This window comes from Chaetodon trifascialis, chromosome 8 (assembly GCF_039877785.1).
Source record: "Chaetodon trifascialis isolate fChaTrf1 chromosome 8, fChaTrf1.hap1, whole genome shotgun sequence".
Lineage (NCBI taxonomy): Eukaryota > Metazoa > Chordata > Actinopteri > Chaetodontiformes > Chaetodontidae > Chaetodon > Chaetodon trifascialis.
In genome coordinates, this window is record NC_092063.1 from 3,012,747 (window position 1) to 3,032,018 (window position 19,272).

The 19,272-nt window shown below is 44.3% G+C and overlaps 1 protein-coding gene across 2 annotated transcripts in view; it reads left to right on the forward strand.

Moving 5' to 3' along the window:
- nckap5l (NCK-associated protein 5-like) overlaps nt 1-19,272 on the forward strand; it is a 34,554-nt gene that overhangs the window by 2,260 nt on the left and 13,022 nt on the right. The window contains exons 1-2 of one of the 2 annotated variants that reach the window (XM_070968199.1): nt 10,761-11,048; nt 13,398-13,483. The gene's annotated coding sequence lies outside the window, so the exon portion shown is untranslated. Of the gene's footprint in view, nt 1-10,760; nt 11,049-13,397; nt 13,484-19,272 lie in introns of those variants that run through there. The other variant, XM_070968198.1, reaches the window with a different exon arrangement.

Here is a 19,272-nt window from a genome sequence, read left to right on the forward strand (position 1 = left end):
CTTTTCAGTAAATGTGACCCTCCACATTTTCTGAATGGCATTCGAGTCATGAGGAGAGGATTGTTTCTTGTTTGTTTTCACATTGTGAAGGATTTTATTGGCAATAAAACGTGTGCTGGTAATCTTAATAAATTGGCAGCCTGTTTGGAGATTAAACCAGATTGAAAACATCTAAGATAACACTGTGGAGCTATTACAGAGTCCTTTTGTTGGGAAAAACATCCAGGCTTAATGATCTGTGCCTGTTGGGTTAAGGCCAGATATACGCTCATGCTGTTTTCATTGTCTCATCGTTTTCTGAACAAAGACCAAACTTTAGGCCAGAAGAAACAAGGATGGAAGGATTGTTTGAACCCTCTCGGCTCGTTGGCTCGCAGACGTGGCTGGCGTTCAGGCTGTAAAACATTTAAGTTTCACTGAGGATCTCCTATGAAATGTCTGATGAATCTTTCAGTGTTTTCAGGCTGATTCTTCCCTAATTTTGCTTCTAAATGAAATGACGTATCTCTCACGCCCTCTCCAGATTGTTCGTTGATGTAATGTTGCGGCTTGTTGTTGTTGGCAGTTGCAGTCAAATACTGTATATCATGTCCGAAATCCTCATAGACGTTAGGGCACAAAGACCCGTCGAAACAGTGACCTCATGATTGGAACAAAGAGGCGGACTAGTTTCCTGAAAAGCGATGTGAAACAGTCTGAGACAAAGGATCTGATCTGCTATTTAGCATCTGAGAGGCCATTCAGAAAATCATTTGCTCCTGTAAAGTAAAAATCTCCCCCAGACATGTTGTAAATGAGTGCTCAGCTGATTTTAGCATTGCGCTGTAACACTGCTGGACTCACGATGGACAGTTTTATAATATAAAAATCGATGGAATATCTGCATTACCCACAATGCAACGCTGCCCCAGACAGTTTCGTCAGGTGTGTTATGATACTAGCAGCTAATTTAGCCTTGAGTAGATACGAGCAGCTGGCTGCAGAGATCTGGTGAACTCACTTTTTTGTTAACAATGAGATTTTTTTTCATTCTTAAACTTCAGCAAACTGTTGCTGCCTCAAGTGACATCACATGAGGAAGTTTCTCAGATTACACACAGCTTCCAGTGGAGGCACAGAAGACTTCATGCTACCTTTTACACAAGTGCAGTAGCTGTCCTCAAAATGTGACTTTAGTGCATAAAAGTAGTCAAGTTGTACAAATATAAACGTATAAAACACATGCATACATTCATATAAGACACATGAAATACTCTGATAATATGTACCCCCACAAAAACCTTCAGCTACCAACTTAAAAAGTTGAATATCCAAATATTTCAAAGGTTTGACTACAGGACACAATGTCTCCTTTAAGTCCAATCTCACTTCAAGTTTCCACATCACACCTGTGTAACTTACAAACTGGACCAGGATCAACTGCAAACATGTTAAACCCAGATTTAAGGCGAGCTCAGAGAAACTTCCTCCCTTCAGCAGATGAATGTGAAAGCAGCCTTCGAGCATCAAACTGTGCACGTACATCACCGTGCACAGACATGCTCAAACATCCAAGTCAAGTAAGTCTAAGTAAAACACATTTAGGAGCGGAAGAGGACTGAAAATCAGCCACAAAAGCAAAAATGCAGCAGTGTAAATGTTCAGCTCTGTGCTGATTGGGTGGAATCACTGGAATTTTCTTTAGCTGATGCGTGTAACTGAAAGAATTTAAGCACGAGCTTGGGAGGATTCAGAGTAAATGTGTCACATTTGGAACAACGTTTGGTCAAGAACACCACCGGCGCTGTGAACGTTTCATCCTGAGGACTGACCTCAGAGCTGCACATAAATGTGGTTCCACTCCACGCTCGCTCGATTACAGCTCTGGTCCGTGCGCCCGTGTTTGAGCTCGATTGAAGTTTTGCGAGCGCTCTGTCCCAGTGCAACTTTGAGATTGCATATCCAAGCTGTGCCGCATTACATCATGAAACGCAGAGCCAGTGACTTATTCGAGTGTAATGGGCAGTATAAGTGCTTGCTCGCTCTGTTCGCCTCTAATTGTTCACAGATGTTCAACACGCCTTTGTGTCCCCACATCTTGTAGCAGCCGGCTCACCCAGACGCCTCATACGGAGCTCAGACTCTATTATAGAGAGGAAACGTGGCATGGAGTAAGTGTTTAATTTGGCTGTTGGTTCTGTTAACCGGTTTGGGTTATTAAGTCGTTTATCAGGCGTTGCAGTCCACCACGAAACCATGAGTCCAATACTCGATTTTTCAGTTAACAGAAAATTAAGACGCAGCTTTTTTTTGCAGTAGATCAAAGCAAATATTTACCAATAAGCCTGATGGCAAACCAGCAGACTCGCAGAGGAAATGAAACGAGGAAGCGCCGTCACACGCAAATTCTTCTTCAGCTCTGTCGATGCAGGATGTTGAGTTTTACTGCAAACGGTTCCACATTCTGTCAGTAACCAGCACACGAAGTGCTGAATCACAGCTGATCAGACTACTCGATAATTGATCGTTAAAGGCTGTCTTCAATTAAAAATGCCAAAGATCCCCAAAGTTCCAGCTTCTCACTTGTGACAGTTTGCTGCTTTCCCAGCAGTTCAGAGCAGAAACCATTAGTTAGTCAAGAGAAAATCAATCTCAGATACTTTGCTGATCATTGAAGGCACATCTAAAGTAAAAACAGTGTCTGGTTCCAGCTTCTCAGATGTGAACTTTGCTGCTTTTCTCCATTTTATATCATTTTGACTATAATATCTTTGGCTTTTGGTTTTGACAACATCAAAGTGGACTTGTGGTGAGCTTTTTTCCCCTGAATCTTATTGTCCAACAAACAGCCCAAAACCCAAAGATATTTAGCTGACAGTTACATAAAAATGAGAAAAGCAGCAAATTCTCTCATTGGAGAAGCTAGTTTTGCTTGAAACATTGATTTGAAAACAGTTCCTGTGGTTCCTCTGTTGATCAATTGTTCGACTTACTGCTGCTTCTGTGGTGACCGTGAAGGAGGCATCTTGAGGCAAAGTGTGGATTTTATGGAGCAAAAGACCTTACAGACTCTCAAGGTCAGACCGGCTGTGAAATATCGCTTTGTTAGGTCATAGTTCACTAGTTTTACAGGGAGGAAAGAGCAACGGGACAATAATTTAGTCAGTTTGAAGTCTAGTCGGGGTGCGCAGACAGGTCAGAGCCTCCTGTAGTCGGCCTATCTCTCCGGTATCCCTCCACCTCCTCTACGTAAACGGCCGTGCTTTGAAGATATGCTCGGCCGGGACCTCTCCTTATCAGGTATCAGTTCAGCCCTTTATCGCCCCTGATGCATGCAGGTACTGTAGTTACCATGGTTATACACCAAAGGCACTTCTGGAGCCTGCATTAGCATTGCAAAATATTCATCAGTTACCCCACAGAGTCGGCGCGATACAACAGAGCTCACAGCAGGTGGGAGGACTGACTGGGAGCATCATCATCATCATCATTGCTGCTGCTGTTTACACGCACACAATGCAGATATTTAGATCAAAGGAATGATCTTCGCCTGCATGGTCCCTGATGAGCCCAGCCATCTCCACTCGAGTCTCACTGTGATTATCTGCATCAGCCCAAGTCGCAAAGCCTCGGCCTTGTGTTTTACATCTTCACATAAACTGTGCTGCAGCCCGCTGTGTCAGATATGGCCTCTGAAATATGTATGATTGAGTACGCTTGAGGAATCCTAATGGTAAGCCAGAGAGCGAGGAGCTCGCACCAAAAGCAGAGGACGCCTTCAAAATCCACCCTACAGAGGAATCTGTGGTCGTACAAACATTGAATTTGGCAAAACACGGCCTTAGCTGCTGCAGCTGTAACAAACATTCAATTCATCAGGCTGGCCAAAGAAAATAAAGCTTGGAATGCAGCTTTAATCAATTCAGGCAAACCGGGTCCCCACCACGTCCTGTTTGGCCAAAAAAGGATTAATTTAAGCGATAATTTTTGTATTTTATGTTTTGAGTTATGGGCCGTGATAACTTGGATGAAGTGCGTGGAGATAAAGAAATAACATCGGCAGTGGGAGGTTTTGTCTGAATTCAGGCTGTGCTGCATCCTCTGCGTTCAACAGTCTTCCTTTGTGCTTCCCTGCAGTTTATTTTCATTTGTCTTAAAATAAGTTGTTGTTGAGGAGCTTCTTGCACCCTCCCCCCACCCCTCCAATTCCTAAACCCTCTCCCACAAGGTGCTTAGTGAGCTGCTGGTGCTTCAGCGTTTTCAAATTCTCCCGTGCTTCCTGCTTCAACGCCTCTCCATCAGCCGGACGCAATGAAAAACATCAGCACTCCTCACTGTGAAGGCTGTGCTTGTCGGTGTGATGGAGAGCAGATTGTTTGGAGACTTAAACAAGGATCTCCATATATAACCCCCCCCCCATATTATCTGTGATTCTGTACCATAAATAGGTCTTCCTCTTGGCCAGACCTTGGGAAGAGGAAGTGGATGATGAGTATGCCTGGCTGGGCTGAGTCCTGGTTCAGTCTGAGCCGCTGCGGCTGGTGGCCAGATGTGGAGACACTGCCCATCGCCAAACCACTCACGCTCCTCCTATACCTTCTCTTTCCTGGTGTCATTGTTCTCTAAAGGCCTGGAGCGTATACGTACATACATATATATATCTCAAAGTCAAACGTAGTCCAGCTCTCTTTAGGTTACTTGGCTTCACTCAACTGAAGTCACTAAGCTCGTTATGGACTGCTTCAGTTAACTCTGGGTTAATTAATCCTGCTGCTTACAGGAAGCATCACCTGAACTCTGAGTGGAATACGTGAAGAAAAACACTTTTCCAAAGTTCTCCCAGTGCTGCATCCCTGTGTTAAATGTTCGTTTGCATGTGTAAAAACAACACATACTGTGCAGTAGACGTTGGTAACTGTGTGTAAACCCTCCTCTCCGGCCCCACGCCACCAGAAACAAGCTGCTACTGTAGGAACGTTGCCTTTTTTGTAATGGAGAAGCTGATACTTTAGCAAGCTAACTAAGCTAACTGTTAGCACCTACCTGTCCCAAAGGTTGCAGGCAGGAAGCACCCAGAGCAAAATAAGAAGGAAATAAAATGATTGAGAGGGAGTAGTTCATTATTTTTTAGGAATATCCTGCACAGTGAAGCACCAAGATTCATGTTTTCTGGAATAGAAACATTATTCCCAACTATACAAAACTGAAAGCTTCAGCTGTAGTATCTCTGCTGAGTGCAAACATGGCTGCTCGTCATGACTTTGGCGTAAAGTCCGACTCTCATCTGAATAGTGATGCATTTTGTCACTGAGCTGATTGGTCAGTCTGTTGTGCTGTTGACACCAGGTTGCCATGGTGATCTAACCCATTTACCATGGTGATTTACCAATTAAAAATGAGCCAGCATCATGATACCAGAAAACCCAACTTAAGCCCAAAGGCAGCTGGATAGCCCACCTTTCCCACTATAGCAGCTCTACACACGGGACATTGTTGCTGCGTATGACCTGGATTAACTTGTCTGGCCTCACCAGCGTGTCTTGTTCAACCTCCACATACTTTCCAGGCATGTCAGGGTTCAGTAGTTTGGTGTGAATATGACTCACTGAGCATCAGGTATTAAAGGCGTTTGCTGACACACATGGAAATGCAGCGTGCAGCTGGACAAAATGCAGTTGTTCCTCTGGCCGGCCGTCTGGTTGCGCAGCTCGTCGTCTGGTTGGCAGAGGACGCCACCTCTCTCTGGAGTATTTACAGTGGTATGAAACCTGCCTTCAGACGGGCCGCGACAAATGGTTTTCATTATTGGGCTTTTATGATTGAAGAAATGAACTGCAGAGTGTGCTTTGAATCTTTTCACATGTGAGAGACTTATTAAGGTTGCCACAGCTCTGGAATGAGGCTGATAGTTATCTCTAAAGTTGTGGAGCTCAACTGATGGTTATTTTCATGATTGTTCAATCGTTTGGTCAATAAAACATCCTTTCACAGTTTCCTGAAGCTGAGGTTGACATTTAAACTGCTTGTTTGTCTCACACACAATCCAACACCCCAAAACTGTTTAGTTTAATATCAGAGAAGGCTAAGAAGTCTTTCAAATCTTCATATTGGAGAGGCTGGAACCACTGATTTTCTGACAGTTTTACTTAAAAAAAAAAAAAAAAGACTTCATCTATTATCAAAACAGACTGCAATTAATTTTCTCTCAATCAGCGAATCATTTCAGCTCTGTGTGTGGAGGTCTTTCCTCTTGGCTTTGGATACTTTGCAGAAATGGTTAAAACCACCTAACCAGCCAAGAGCCAACCGCTGATGGTGGCTCACCGGCTTCAGCTCCTGACTTCTTAATGAGGTCCGACTGAGCCGAGGCTTCATGCAAATTAACGCGAGAGGCCTCCACGGGCGCGCCGGCTTTTTTACAACCCCAGCTGCAGACCCTGCACATCTCCTCAGGCCGAGTGTCACATTTCTTGTAGGTGGATTAGCTCTCCATCCTCACATGGAGCTGTGCACATTACTGCCCATTAAACTGTCTGCCCCTCAATGGGGGCTTGTACCCCCTGAGTCTGATTTACAGCCCTAATTCAGAAGTTCCCTGACAGTTCCCTCGCTTTAGCCGCCATCTGACCAGAGACGGCAATGGTGGACCATCTGCTAACGGGTCGTTGCTTTCTGCATCTTTACTGCCGCTCCCTGCAACCCAACAGTCCAAAACCTCAAATTTATTACGATATGTGACAAGCAGAAGTAAAATCAGCAGTTCTATTCTAAAACTACAGCCAGAGAATTTGTGGGAAAAGATGAGCTGATAACAGATTATCAGACGATTGATTTTCCGTTGTGGTTTTTGGGTAATTGGCTTATCATTCCAGCTGTTGTCTAATTGGGTGATTTTCTTTTTTTCGGGGGTTGGAGGATTTCCTGTTATCAGGAGCTTCATGTGTGAAACTTGCTGGTTTGATGAGGAGGTGTCGGTCAGTGTGTGAGTCCTGCTTTACATGTTGTTTGCATTGAATTTCACGTGGGTCACATGTCCCGGGCCGGCCCGCCTGTGGGAGAAGTTCTTCTCCAGTTAGTTTCCAGGCAGCTTTCCTTCCATTAACGCGCATGTTTTATCGCCTCTTGACGTTGTTATGTTCGTCTCTCTTTATGTCCACGCTGCCGCTGAGTTTTTCGAGCAGTTAGTGAAGATCCTCACTTGGGGGAAAGTGGATGGTGACAATAGGCCTTTTATGCTGAGAGTTATCCTCGTTCCCTTGTGTTAGCTCCAGGGCACCATGTGACCGGCTCTCATTCAGGTCATGTCGGCCTGCTCAGCCTTTGACCCTCTTAGAAGGGAAGTGAGCCCCTCAGTGTCCCATTCATGCCTTACAGATGTCCGTGTGCGTTAATGTCTGACACAGCAGAGGTATGACAGTCCTTCAGGCAGCATTTTCAAGCGATATGAGGAGTTAACTGCTGCTGCATGACGTCTGCACCGAGGCCAACAGGTTAGATTCCTCCATCTGTGATTTAAGTACTGACCAGCCTTAAAGGATTTTGGTTACTGTAATGTTTCCTCCTGTTCATAGTGGCTATTAGAGGGAATTTTGTGCTGAAAAGACAGATTCAGACAGATCAGGCATCGTCCATAGTCACTAGACTCTTTGTGTTTACTTGGACAGTAGCAAGGCTTCCATCTGAATGTAGGAGAATTAGATATAACTGTGACGGTTCTCCAGTCGGATGCCATTAAAGGTGGTTTCATTAGTGTGTAATCACCTGAGAATGAGCTCTTTATATCTACAGAAGGAGCGGGTCCTCTTCCACAGAGTCTGTCATGTTGCTCCACCATGTTTCTAGCCCAGAAAGGGCAAACCAATCACTGGTTCTGGAGAGGGACTCGTGGTGTTTTTTGATGTCACATTAGATGTCAATAAATCCTGACCACTGGACCTTTGAACCATTGCAACGAAGGAGAGGGTGCAATGAAAAACCTCAAACTAACAACAACTAAAAAAGTTTTACACAGAAATGCCGAAGACGTGATGCAAACAGGGTCACTTGTGTTTGTTTTGTGTGTTGATCTGAGGACGTTACCGTCTCCTGGAGCGAAGTCAGAGTCACATGCTTCATGTTTGTTGTGATTGATTCACTGAGTCTGGATTGGTTAACTTTTCCACCTCATCCAAGCATACGAACAAATACTTCAATTTTGGCTTTTTCACTCAGGTTAATTAATTATGCACAAATTGAAAGTGCACGGAGAAACAGGTGGGTGGAAACACGCCTACAGCTCCCATGCTGAGGTGCAGTGTGGGACAGTAACACAGAGACTTTTAAACTAAGAAGACAGTGACTTTGGAGGATAACTCAGACTGCTGAAGTCTCATTAACTGAACATAAAATTGGAAATAATGATTTTCCACAGACTGAGGATGTCGTCCTCCATCTCTTGAATTTGAAGCTCTTCATAGGATGTCTCAATGTCCAGTATGGACAGGAGGAGAAGTAAAAACAGCTTTGTTTTTACTTGCAGAGGACATTTAGTCCCCTGGGTGTTACTTTAAGACAGACTTTTTAGCTCATGTTTTAAAACCAGTTGTAGCTGAAGCTGCGATGGTCCTGTGCAGGTTCAGCCACTAGGTGGACACAGATTAGAGACCTGCTGATGAGGACAGACGGGGCAGGGCTGCCATATGTGTAACTAATAAGAGGATAAATCCTCGCCGGACACGAGCTCTTTGATCTGGGTGATTTTTGATGTGAAGCTCAGCGTCTGTTTTGCCTTTGTTGTGGCTCAGTCTTGATGACCTGTACAGTTTTCCTCTTACAGTCAGCTCATGGGACTTGATTTATTTAGTCTTTTCCATATTGGATTTATCAGTTTCTTTTTATTGGGCATTTGTCTTCCCTCGTTTCAGACCAATCTAAATTCAGCTGTGAATCTGGGACATTTGTGTACTCTCCAAACTGGCTCGACTGTTTTGGTCAAATCTGAATGGCGATAGCTGGAAACAGCTGACATTCATGTGGACACCCCGGGGCTCTTTATTTTGACCATAGGAAGTCTGGTGTGGGGGTACAGTCGATCCAGGTCAGGTCTCTTGTCTACTCAATTAAGGTCAAATTGAAAAAGGAACCGCTCAACTTTCAAATTGGCACATATAGATTTGTCTTTAAAAGTCGTTCTGCAGAGGCTTTCGTGGGTTTGTTTTGCCCTCCATCGTTGCTTTATTGTATTATCCTCCCACATGAAACCCGTGTTTTCCTCGTCCTGTTGTTGTTGCCTTGGTGCCGGGTCAGTTTGTCATCAGACTTGGTTTAGTGCGTCTGGTATGTCTGGAGGAATGAGGATGATGTGGCTTCATTAAGAGCAGATGAGTCACTCGGGGTGAAAACCTGGAGAGATAAACCACACTGAGACACTGTGCTGGGATACGTTTAGAAAACCTTAATAAGCTGCTGACCGGCTGAGACACGACACACGCTGTAGAAACACGCTGTGGCTGCGATATTCATTCACAAAAATCACCGTACTGCATGTGGAAGAGCAGCCGTGGAAGCAAAAACACCAAATATCTGTGAAGATTTCATGCTTTCCTTTGTTATATGTGGGTATAAACTGGATGTTTTTGGGGTTTGGACTATTTCTTGTGCAAAAAAAGGCATTTGAAAGACTTTTTTTAGGAAATTGTGATTGTGAAAACAATAATCAGACCAATCTACAGCTGCAACGAACAATTATTTTCAGTTTTAATTAATCATTTGTCAATAAAATGTCAGATAAAAGTGAAAGGTGCCCGTTATAATTCCACTGTTTCTTGTCTTTAACTCACATATGTTTATAATTTTCGCTTGAAAAAAGACTAAAACGATTAATCAGTGATCAGAATAGTTGCCAGTAAATTTTCTGGCGACCGATTTCTCGACCAATCATTGCAGCTGTAGATTAATTGATAATGAAAGTAGCTGAAGCCGTTGAGTTGAAGTCACTTTGTATAGCAAAGATAGCAATTTGCTGGTTTGAGCTCGTTATGTGACGACTTGAACTCGATACAGAAAGTCTGACGATCTTTTAAACGTCACATACTAAATCAGCTTGTCGGCGCTCTCTGGTGGACAAACTCGGTAATGGAGAACTCTCAGCTAACATACACACAAACTGAAATACCTGCATTCAGATAATGTCAGCAGAACACCACATATGGGCTTTAGGGAATAATCACAGCCATCCATTTTTCTGGACCAAACAATTATTAAATGAATCCTGAAAATAAATAAATGATCAATAAATCAGACTAAAATTGTCAGTTGCAGCCGTGCTTCTCCGGCTCTGAAGTGCTTCTGGTTTCCAGTGACTTTCTTTTCCTCAGCGCCGTCTCACAGGACTCAGTCCAGCACTTATTACCAATGTGACTGAGGAAGACAATCCTCTTAGCACAGAGCCTGTTTCCTTTCTAGGGCATGGCTCTACGCAGAGCTCCTGTCAGTCCAGCCCGGCTGTCGGATATCCTTTCCCCGTTACGTTCCTTTGTCCGCTATATGGAAGGGTCTCTTTTGAAACACAACCCCCCTCTCCACCTCTTTACGGCCTGAGCCGGCAGCTGCAGGGTTAATGTTTAGCAGCGGCAGCAGCGGCAGCAGCACAGGCAGGGAGGCAGGAGTTGTAGGAGGAGGAGGAGGAGTGGGAGAAGCAGAGCGGCAGAGAGGTGGGGGCTGGTCCACAGCTGTTGTAGTAGGCAGGGTCTATTGGGGTAGGAAGCCTGCCTCACTCGCCCTGGAACAATGGGAGACATGGCAGCCTCTGCAGACAGCACAGGCACACACACAATGCACATGCCCAAGGACGGGCCTTTTCTAGCTGTAGCGTAGAGGAAACCGGCTTCCTCGTCACACTCGCAGGGTGACGGCACTTTGAACAGCCAGGACAATAATCTCCTCTGCAGCCGGAAAGCAGACATGTAAGGTTGTGGCCTTTCTGTCGCTCTGTGTCTGTCTCTTTCTTCTTCTGGTGCCTTACATTTCACTCTGCTGCGAGGAGGTCTCGGATGGGCTGACTGGATGACTGAAAAGGCGGCAGGAGCAAGGTGAGCTGACCCAGAATGTGTTGTGGGGGGCTGGCGGGGGCAGGGGTTGTAAATCTGTGCATACTGATTCATTTTTTACAGCTGACATGGTGTTTTCTGGGGCTTGTGGCTGCGTCTGCCTGTTGTGACGGTGTTTCTGACTCAGATGTAGTGCAGATTTTCACTTCCATGAGAATCGAGTGATGCGACAGTGAGGGAACGAGTGTTTTGTGAGGTTTCTTGGTGTTGACTTGACACGAATGGGCTTGAGGTGACTCTTAAGGCCACTCTGATTTGCTGTGTGTGTGTTTAGGTTAGCATTAACGCCTGTGGAGTAGCTTAGATGTCAGGACAGCAGCACTGTTTCCGCTCAGTGTCGCTTTAATATTGGCTGAAACAACACAGAATCGTGCAGGATTGTTTTGGTTGCGGCGAACAATGTGTCATAAATCTGCCAAACGTGTACGGCGGTGTAGGATAGTGCAGCAGAACTGTTGTTTGTGGCTGAACGTGTGAAAACACAAAAACACAGTGTGTGTTGAATCGGAGATGGAGGGCCCGTGATGCGTTTCCTGTGGAGGTTGCCTGGGTGTGGAGGTTGCCTGGCTCAGATTTAAGAAGGATCCCTGCTTTCAGTTTGATTGCTCTCAGACATACATGGCGCACATCCAACCTTTCAGGCCTTTTGGGAAGGGAGCTCCCCTCCTCCATCCCCTCCCCCACCTCCTCTCCTCTGCCTCCGCTCCTCATCCCAAATATTGCTTGTGTACGATTCGTCTCGGTTCATATAGCCAAACATCAGACAGGAAGCGGCACAGAGGGAGTCCGCCAGCCTGATTCTGTCTCACCCGCATCTCCCCACCTCTTTGATATTTATCTGCATCTTTATTAATGATGCAGACAATCATGTGGTAATAGTGTGTCTGCAAAAAAAACCCGACTTTGGCCTACATTTTTTTTGGGGGGGGGGGGGGGGGGATTCAGTGTTCCCCAGTCTGGTTTAATTCCACCATGTAAGGATTTAGGTTTTTGTCACATTGTTTACATCCTCCGCCTACAGACTTTGCCTACACAGCGAGAACTTCGGTCTGCGTCTTTCCAGATTGGCAGATGGAAAGGGTGGTGTTTGACACATCCTGAGACGGCCTTGCCTTTGCCAAATCCCCAAGAGTGCGACTGACATGATTTAAGAAGCTTTTGTGCATTTCTTCTCTCGGCTTCGACTGAGTCGCCTTTGAAATTCTTCTTTTTTTTTTCAGCCTTGCCCTCATTCCACGAATCTCATCTCCTCGTCCTCATCTGCAGCATCTCACCGAACCCCTTTGAAAACCTGAATCTGATTCACTCAATATTTCATCATTTTCTCAGTAGCCAGTCCGTCCTCGGTAAATAAATACTGGTGATGTGCAACCGTCGAGGTCTCTCTGGCTTTTTATTTTCCAGCTCTGTGATCCGCTGTCTTTGTGATCTTGCTCCACGACGCGGATCACAGATCACGCTCTGTGTCTTTTCCTGGGACCAGGTGTACCGAGAAGGGCACAGATCATCTGCCCTCGCTCTATTAAAACCCAGATTGAGAGGGCAGATGCTCAACACCTCTAATCCCATTTCAGTTTGACAAGATCTAAAAGGATCAGGCGCTGTTACCCTATAGGCCGCGTTGGGAAATGAAGAGTTAACGCTGCGGCTCGGCGCCTAAACATATCTGAAGCGATCAGACGAAACGCCGCCTGAAGAGACGCTGCACACTTCGGCTTTAAATGAAACCTTTGTAGAAAGTGAGCATAATTAACAGGGAACTCTGTTAATGGGGAGTCCCACATCAGACTGGAAACTTGAAAAAATCATTGTGTGGCACTCGGCGTGTAAAGTCTGCGTGTCCCGCGTTATCAGAAAGACATAAAAGGGGAGTTCTTAAACGCTGCGTCTGCTGAATTATTCATCCATCTTTCTTTCATTACACTTTACAATGACTCAGAGATGAAAGGAAAGACGAGAGGAGGAGAGGCTGAGAGCGAGATAGAGGAGTGGGGGCTTGTGGTCTTGGCATGGCTGGCGTCTGCCGAGCGCTGGTATCTCCCGAGGGCAATGGAGCGCCTTCCTCTCCTCCCGGTTTCCTGTTCGCTGGCAGATCGCAGGAAGGCTGCAGCCTTCGCCTGCCACAGCCCGTGACAGAGGTGACATTGGTCCCAAACCACCCGAAACCCCTGCTATCAAACTTCTCAAGATCTCATTACACGAGGCCAAATCTTGTGGTTTCTGTCTCATGATTCGAGACACAAATGCTATTTGCAGAAAAGGCTCGGTGGAGAGAGAAGGATTCTGGGAGTTTATTTATTAAAATGTGTCCTTGTGTTTTCTCGTCCTCAGCTCCGTGGTTTCGTTGTTGCGAGACAGAGGTGCCTGACAGGAGACTGCCTCCTCTTCAAGGATCATAACGAGAGCTGAAACCACAGGTCAGTGTGTGAAAAACGCCATGAAAGACTTGACATTTGTACATTTTTTAATGTACTGATTAACACAACGATTATTTTGATTATCTATTAATCTGCAAATTAGTCTAACTAATCAATTAATTGTTTGGTCTATAAAATGTTGGAAGAAGTGAGCGATCGTGGTTTCCCAGGAGCAGAGGTGATAATTGTTTTGGGGCTGCAGTTAACAATTTATTGTTTCCTTCTTCATTAGTCTTCAGCTTGTTTCCCTCATTCAGCAGTTATACGTTTAGTCCCGAAAATGTCAGATAGTAGTGAAAAGTGTCATTTCCCACAATCCAAAGCGACATCTTCAAGCTGCTTGTTTTGTCCTTAACAACAGTCCAACACCCAAAGACGCTCTGCTCATCAGAGAGAAGCAGCAAAATGAAATGTTGAACCCAGTACCAGAACAGTAGTTCATTGGCAGACTTTTACCTGACATGATAAATCGGCTTATCGTCTATCTCTACACTTTTATGTGCTGTTTATCATCTGTAGCAGCAGTTTGTTGAACTGTCAGCCACCTGATGCTTTTAGTTTGCTTGTCCTGTCCGTCCGAAACTAAAAAATATTAATTTGGCTGCTTCGAAATCACAGCAAATCCTCACTTTTTAGAAGTTGGGCCCAGAGATGAATTGATTATTGAAATAGTTGCAGATGAACTTATCAGCTGATCGATCAGTCGTTGCAGTTTGTATTGACAAGCAGCTGACTGGGCTGAAGAGGAATTGATGGTTGACTTGCTCTTGATCTCCTCTGTGTGTCTGCTCGTTGTTTGGAGATACTTTAGTGAAGATGAAAAATGGCTTTCTGTCTCGGTGGTGTACACCCATGCAAAGCCTCGCAGCGCTTGCTGATGGGTGATTTGTTTAAGGACACCGCGGCTCTTTATTTACAGTAGCTGGCTTGTTGGTGCTCCTGTGGCGTCGGGTTGCACCTTGTTTGTTTGCAGATGAACGCACAGCAGCTCCCCACAGCTCACATTCTTCATGTCCAGGTATCCGTCTGAGTCACTGGAGAAAGAACAAAAGCACCACATGCTCGCTTGGCTCGCGGGCCAACACATGATCCTCTCAGTTTTGTTCACTGATTGGAACTTTAAGCTGAGCGCGCTGAGCCTCGCTGCACTTTGTTTACACTTGGCATTGTTGCATTTAGCGGCTGTGTGTGTTTTCGAGAGGGGTGGATTTCCAGAAAACAAAAAGCTCTGCGCTGACTTTGACCTCCTCTCTTATCTGTTTGCTCCTTTTTTATCATCAGCACAGAATCCTTTCTTTTCTTCTCTGGTTTATTTCTTCATTTCTAGACAAACATGGTTGTTGTGTTTGTTCGTGGTCATACATGAACAGCAAATATTACACACTCACTGCACACTACACTTCACCTGCGATGTCTGCAGCTAATGATTATTTTCAGTATTGATTAAACCAACGGTTAATTTCTCAATTAATCGTCTATAAAATGTCAGAAAATAGTGGAAAATGCTCTCCAACAGTTCAAACCTCAAAGATATTAGAATATATTCAGATTACTTTAATTTGTCACAAAGAAAAGCATTAAATCCTCACGTTTGAGAATTTTGATATTAAAATTCTAAAATTATTACTTGATTGTTAAAGGATTAATGTTCCGTCAATAAGCTAATCAGTTAACCACTCGCTGCAGCTCGACCCATGACGTCAACTGAACCGTTTCCTTCTGTCTTGAGCTTCATCTAAATCATTTGTGTCTCTGATTTTTTACTTTTTTAGCTCAAACTTGTGATATTTTCCAGCTGAATATTTTCCTGGCATTCAGTCTCAAAACAATCCTACAATTCCCAGAATGCATCACATCTTCCAAGCACACCTGCAGTGTCTAGGAGATAAGCCTGATGACATCACCATGACATCACCAGGGTTATTTTTCCAGGCTTTTGTCAGAGCTGTCAGAACAAACAGATGTGAGGATGTTTGTTTGTTTGTGTTGAATACAAACATCCTCTGAACATTTCATCCTTTCACAGTCATTCACTTAAAATCTGCAATTAATAAAGTACTTTTAATTTATAGACGAAGACCTCATACAAACGATTCTTTGTTAGACGTTAAACTATCCAACAGTTTTTGTACAAGTGCAGCTGAAGCAGTTTGTTCATCTTAATAATCATCATTTAAGTCATTTTTCATTTCAGCTTCTCAAAAGTAAATGTGAAATTTGCTGCTTTTTCTCTGTAGTTAAAGAACTGTATTGATTTATTTATTAGTTTGTTTTTGTGATGGTTGGACAAAACAAGACAAGCATTCTGCAGACGTCACTTGGGACCGTGGTTAGCTGTGACGCCATTTCTTGCTTTTTTCAGACTTTTTCCAAGCCAAACGATCGTTAATGGAGGAAATAATCAGCAGATTAATCCATAACGAAAATAAACATTATATAATTGGTAAAATGAGCTTCACCAACACTGAAATCCTGCTTGTACTTTCATACAGGAGTACTAATAATCTAACGGTGCACTTTCCTGTGGTACTTGTGTTGAGTAACGCGGTCGTTGTCGGCTGAGTACTTGTACTGCTGGTGTTAGTACTTAAGTGAAGGCTGAATGCTTCCTCAGCACTCAGCGGTGCAGTGTGCACAGCAGCAGCATTAGCTCTCTTTGCATTCCCCTCGTGGCTTCTCTCTGTCGGCTCTGACGGCACCAGCGGCTGTGAGTCTGCCAGCCGAGCTCAGTGGAAGGAGCTCCCTGGCACTGCAGCCCCGCTGGGACACATTGACCCTGTCCTCTGCCCCGTCAATGAGCCTCTGTGTGCAGAGTTTCAAGCCAGCTGCTGGCTCCCAAAGCGCCACCATGATGACAATGATGCAGTGTATGAAGCAGCCGGTGCTCTCTCTCTCTCTCTCTGTGTTTCCTTGCTCTCTCGTCCCCTCTCTGCCTGTCCAATAATGTCCAATAATGATTCAGACACTCAGGCCAGTTTGTTTGTGTAGCACCTTTCAACAACAAGGCAGTTATAAGTGCTGAACACCAGAGACGTTAAGATGTAGAAGAAGTACAAGACAAAATGTTAGCACTGTCTGACTTCAGCCTCTCAAATGTGAGGATTTGATGCTTTTCTTTGTGATATACGAAAACAAGATGAATATCTTTGGGTTTTTGGACCATTTGGTGGGGGAAAAAAATGATCAAAGACTTCATCTTGGGAATTATCATTTGCATTTTTCACATTTTTTTGGCATTTTGCAGACAAGATGATTCATCAAGTAATTGTGGAAATAATGTGCAGGGGAATATTTGATGAAAATAATCAGCCGTAGATCAAACGACACCCACGCAGTGCTGATGAGGAAGATGAGTTCAGCTTTCAGTGTCAGACGCTTCATTCTTACATATGTTTTTTAAGAACGATTATGTTTATATGGCAACTTACAACAACAGACAGAAAAGGAATCAAGGCAATATGCACAGGACGCAGAAGACATTATAAATCATTTCAGTCATTTCAGCCTCTCAGATGTGAGGATTTGCTGCTTTTCTTTGTCATTTATGAGAATAAGTGACGAGTCTTTGGGTTTCGAAGACGTCGCTGGTAGACGGCATAGGTATTTTGGTCCTGAGCGTTTCAGTGTTTTCTAAACCAGCAGCGGTATTTAAAGATCCGCTCTCTGACACGCGGGAAGCCGGTGCAGAGACCAGAGAGACTCCTTTGTGTTCTTTGATCAGCTGATCGGCTCTTTGATCGCCCGTCAGCAGGACTCAGATCCAGCAGTCGTTTCAGACGTGAAGGCCTGTCGGGTTCCGGATAAATGGGACACAACTTGTTTTAAGAGATGCTTCTCTCTCGTGGCATTTTCAGCGAGCCTCTGCACATCAAAAGAAACCACAGCAGCGGCAGCAGAACCACATGTCCGTGTTATATTTAGCCTCACTTTTGTTGTCGTTTGGTCCACGCTGTAATTTCCCTGCGAACGCAAACGCAGAGCGACGCTTGTGTGTTTCTTGGCTCTGCTGCCCGGAGCTTTAATGTGCATTAGTGAAGAGAAATGCTGGTATTTATAAACACTCTGCATCGCTCCTGCACCCAAGGTCAAATGGATGGCTAATATCTGCTTCCGTTCTTAGATGGGCTGCATTGATCCGCCCTCCATTATATGTGTAGATCTGGCCGCGCTCAGTCAATGGCGGCTCGATAGGCTCCCCACACTTTGGATGGTGCTGTTTAGGTTTGTCCGTCAGGGCTCACGAGCCGCAGGCCTGTGACGCTCAATAATCTTCCTGTAAACGCTTTGCAAACAGCTCCAGTTACACAAGGCCTGGCAGCTCTCTGCTGATTTCTTATGAAATTATTGGAAGCTATTGAACAGTTCCCAGTAGTGAGGTTTTTTTGCCAGTTCAATAAGCTGAGCGTCTGTAGCAACGCTAACACGAAGCGTTTTTCTCAGCCTGCGACCAGCGACTCATTTCATTAACCATTGTTTTTCTGCTTCTTGTTTTATTGATTAGTTGATTCATGTTTTGGTTTCGGAAACCTCAAAAGAGTCTTGAAAAATGGTCAAAAGACCCACCGTGATGCCTTCGTTTTGTCAGACAAACAATCTACAAATATATTCAGTTTGCTATAAGCTGAGGAATCAAAGCAGACATTCACCTGAAGCTGGAACCAGTGAGGTTTGGCATTTTCACTTAAAAAAACAACGTAAATGATTAATCAATGATCTAAATAATTGCTGATTCATTTTCTACTGTGGACTGTAAAACTGTTTTTTTAATTCAGTTTAAAGGAGAAGGCTGCTGTTATTCCTTAGTTTGATTATTGTAAAAGTCAAAAACCAACAGTGTGTCGGTCTGTTTCTAAATACTTCTCAAACTACTGTGTGTGTGGACCATTCGTTCGTTCAAAGCGGCCATAAAATGTATTTATGAACTAACACTGGATCACATGACTCCTCGTATGTGAAAGGGTTTCCTTATAGTGATGAAGTCACAGAGAATCATCACCTGACTCTGGTCGCCTTCAGCTACACAGTATGAGGAAATCTGCTATGTGCACCAATATTGTTCAGTATTTCAATGCTGATTGGACATAAATAAACAAATACTGAAGTGTGCATAACTGTAAAGATACAGTTCCTAACATAGACCCCGAACACTGAACAGCCTGTGCTCACTGAATACACTATTTCCAGCATGCTTTTGTTGAACAAATTGCACATGAACGCAGCACGAGCGAACCAACTTACCAGTTAATCTGAGGGTATCTGACAGCTGGGCTTTCATCTGATTGGCCAAAGCTTGCACACTGGGTATGAATGCATGTGTCCGGAATAAACCAAGCATGTTTTTAGGCCAGTGTGTTTGTATATAAGGAGTGACTTCAGTACATAATGATTAAAAAACACTGCAGTAAAACAACTTGAAATATTTTGGGACCTGCAAGAATGTGTTTGAGTTGACGACTTAAAGTGAATGATGATGTTGCTCTGTGTCTCCTGGGGGTGTTAATAGACAAATGTTTGTGGAAAAATGATTAAAACCAGGTCACATATATCCTCTAATCTTTAAAAAGGCTTAATAATTTCCTGCTGGACGTTGTAGCTTTTAACCAGCGTTACTGAACCGGCGGGTTTGAGGTGCGTTCACTGGAGTCTGTTTTTAGCTGCGGATTAATACACATTCACTGCTCGAGTTGGTCTTTACAGCTGCAGGACATGTTTGTGAAACTGAGTGAGAATAAACTGCAGTGTGTGTGTTCATGGCGCTGATGTGGATGTCATGTTAACAGTGTGACGCT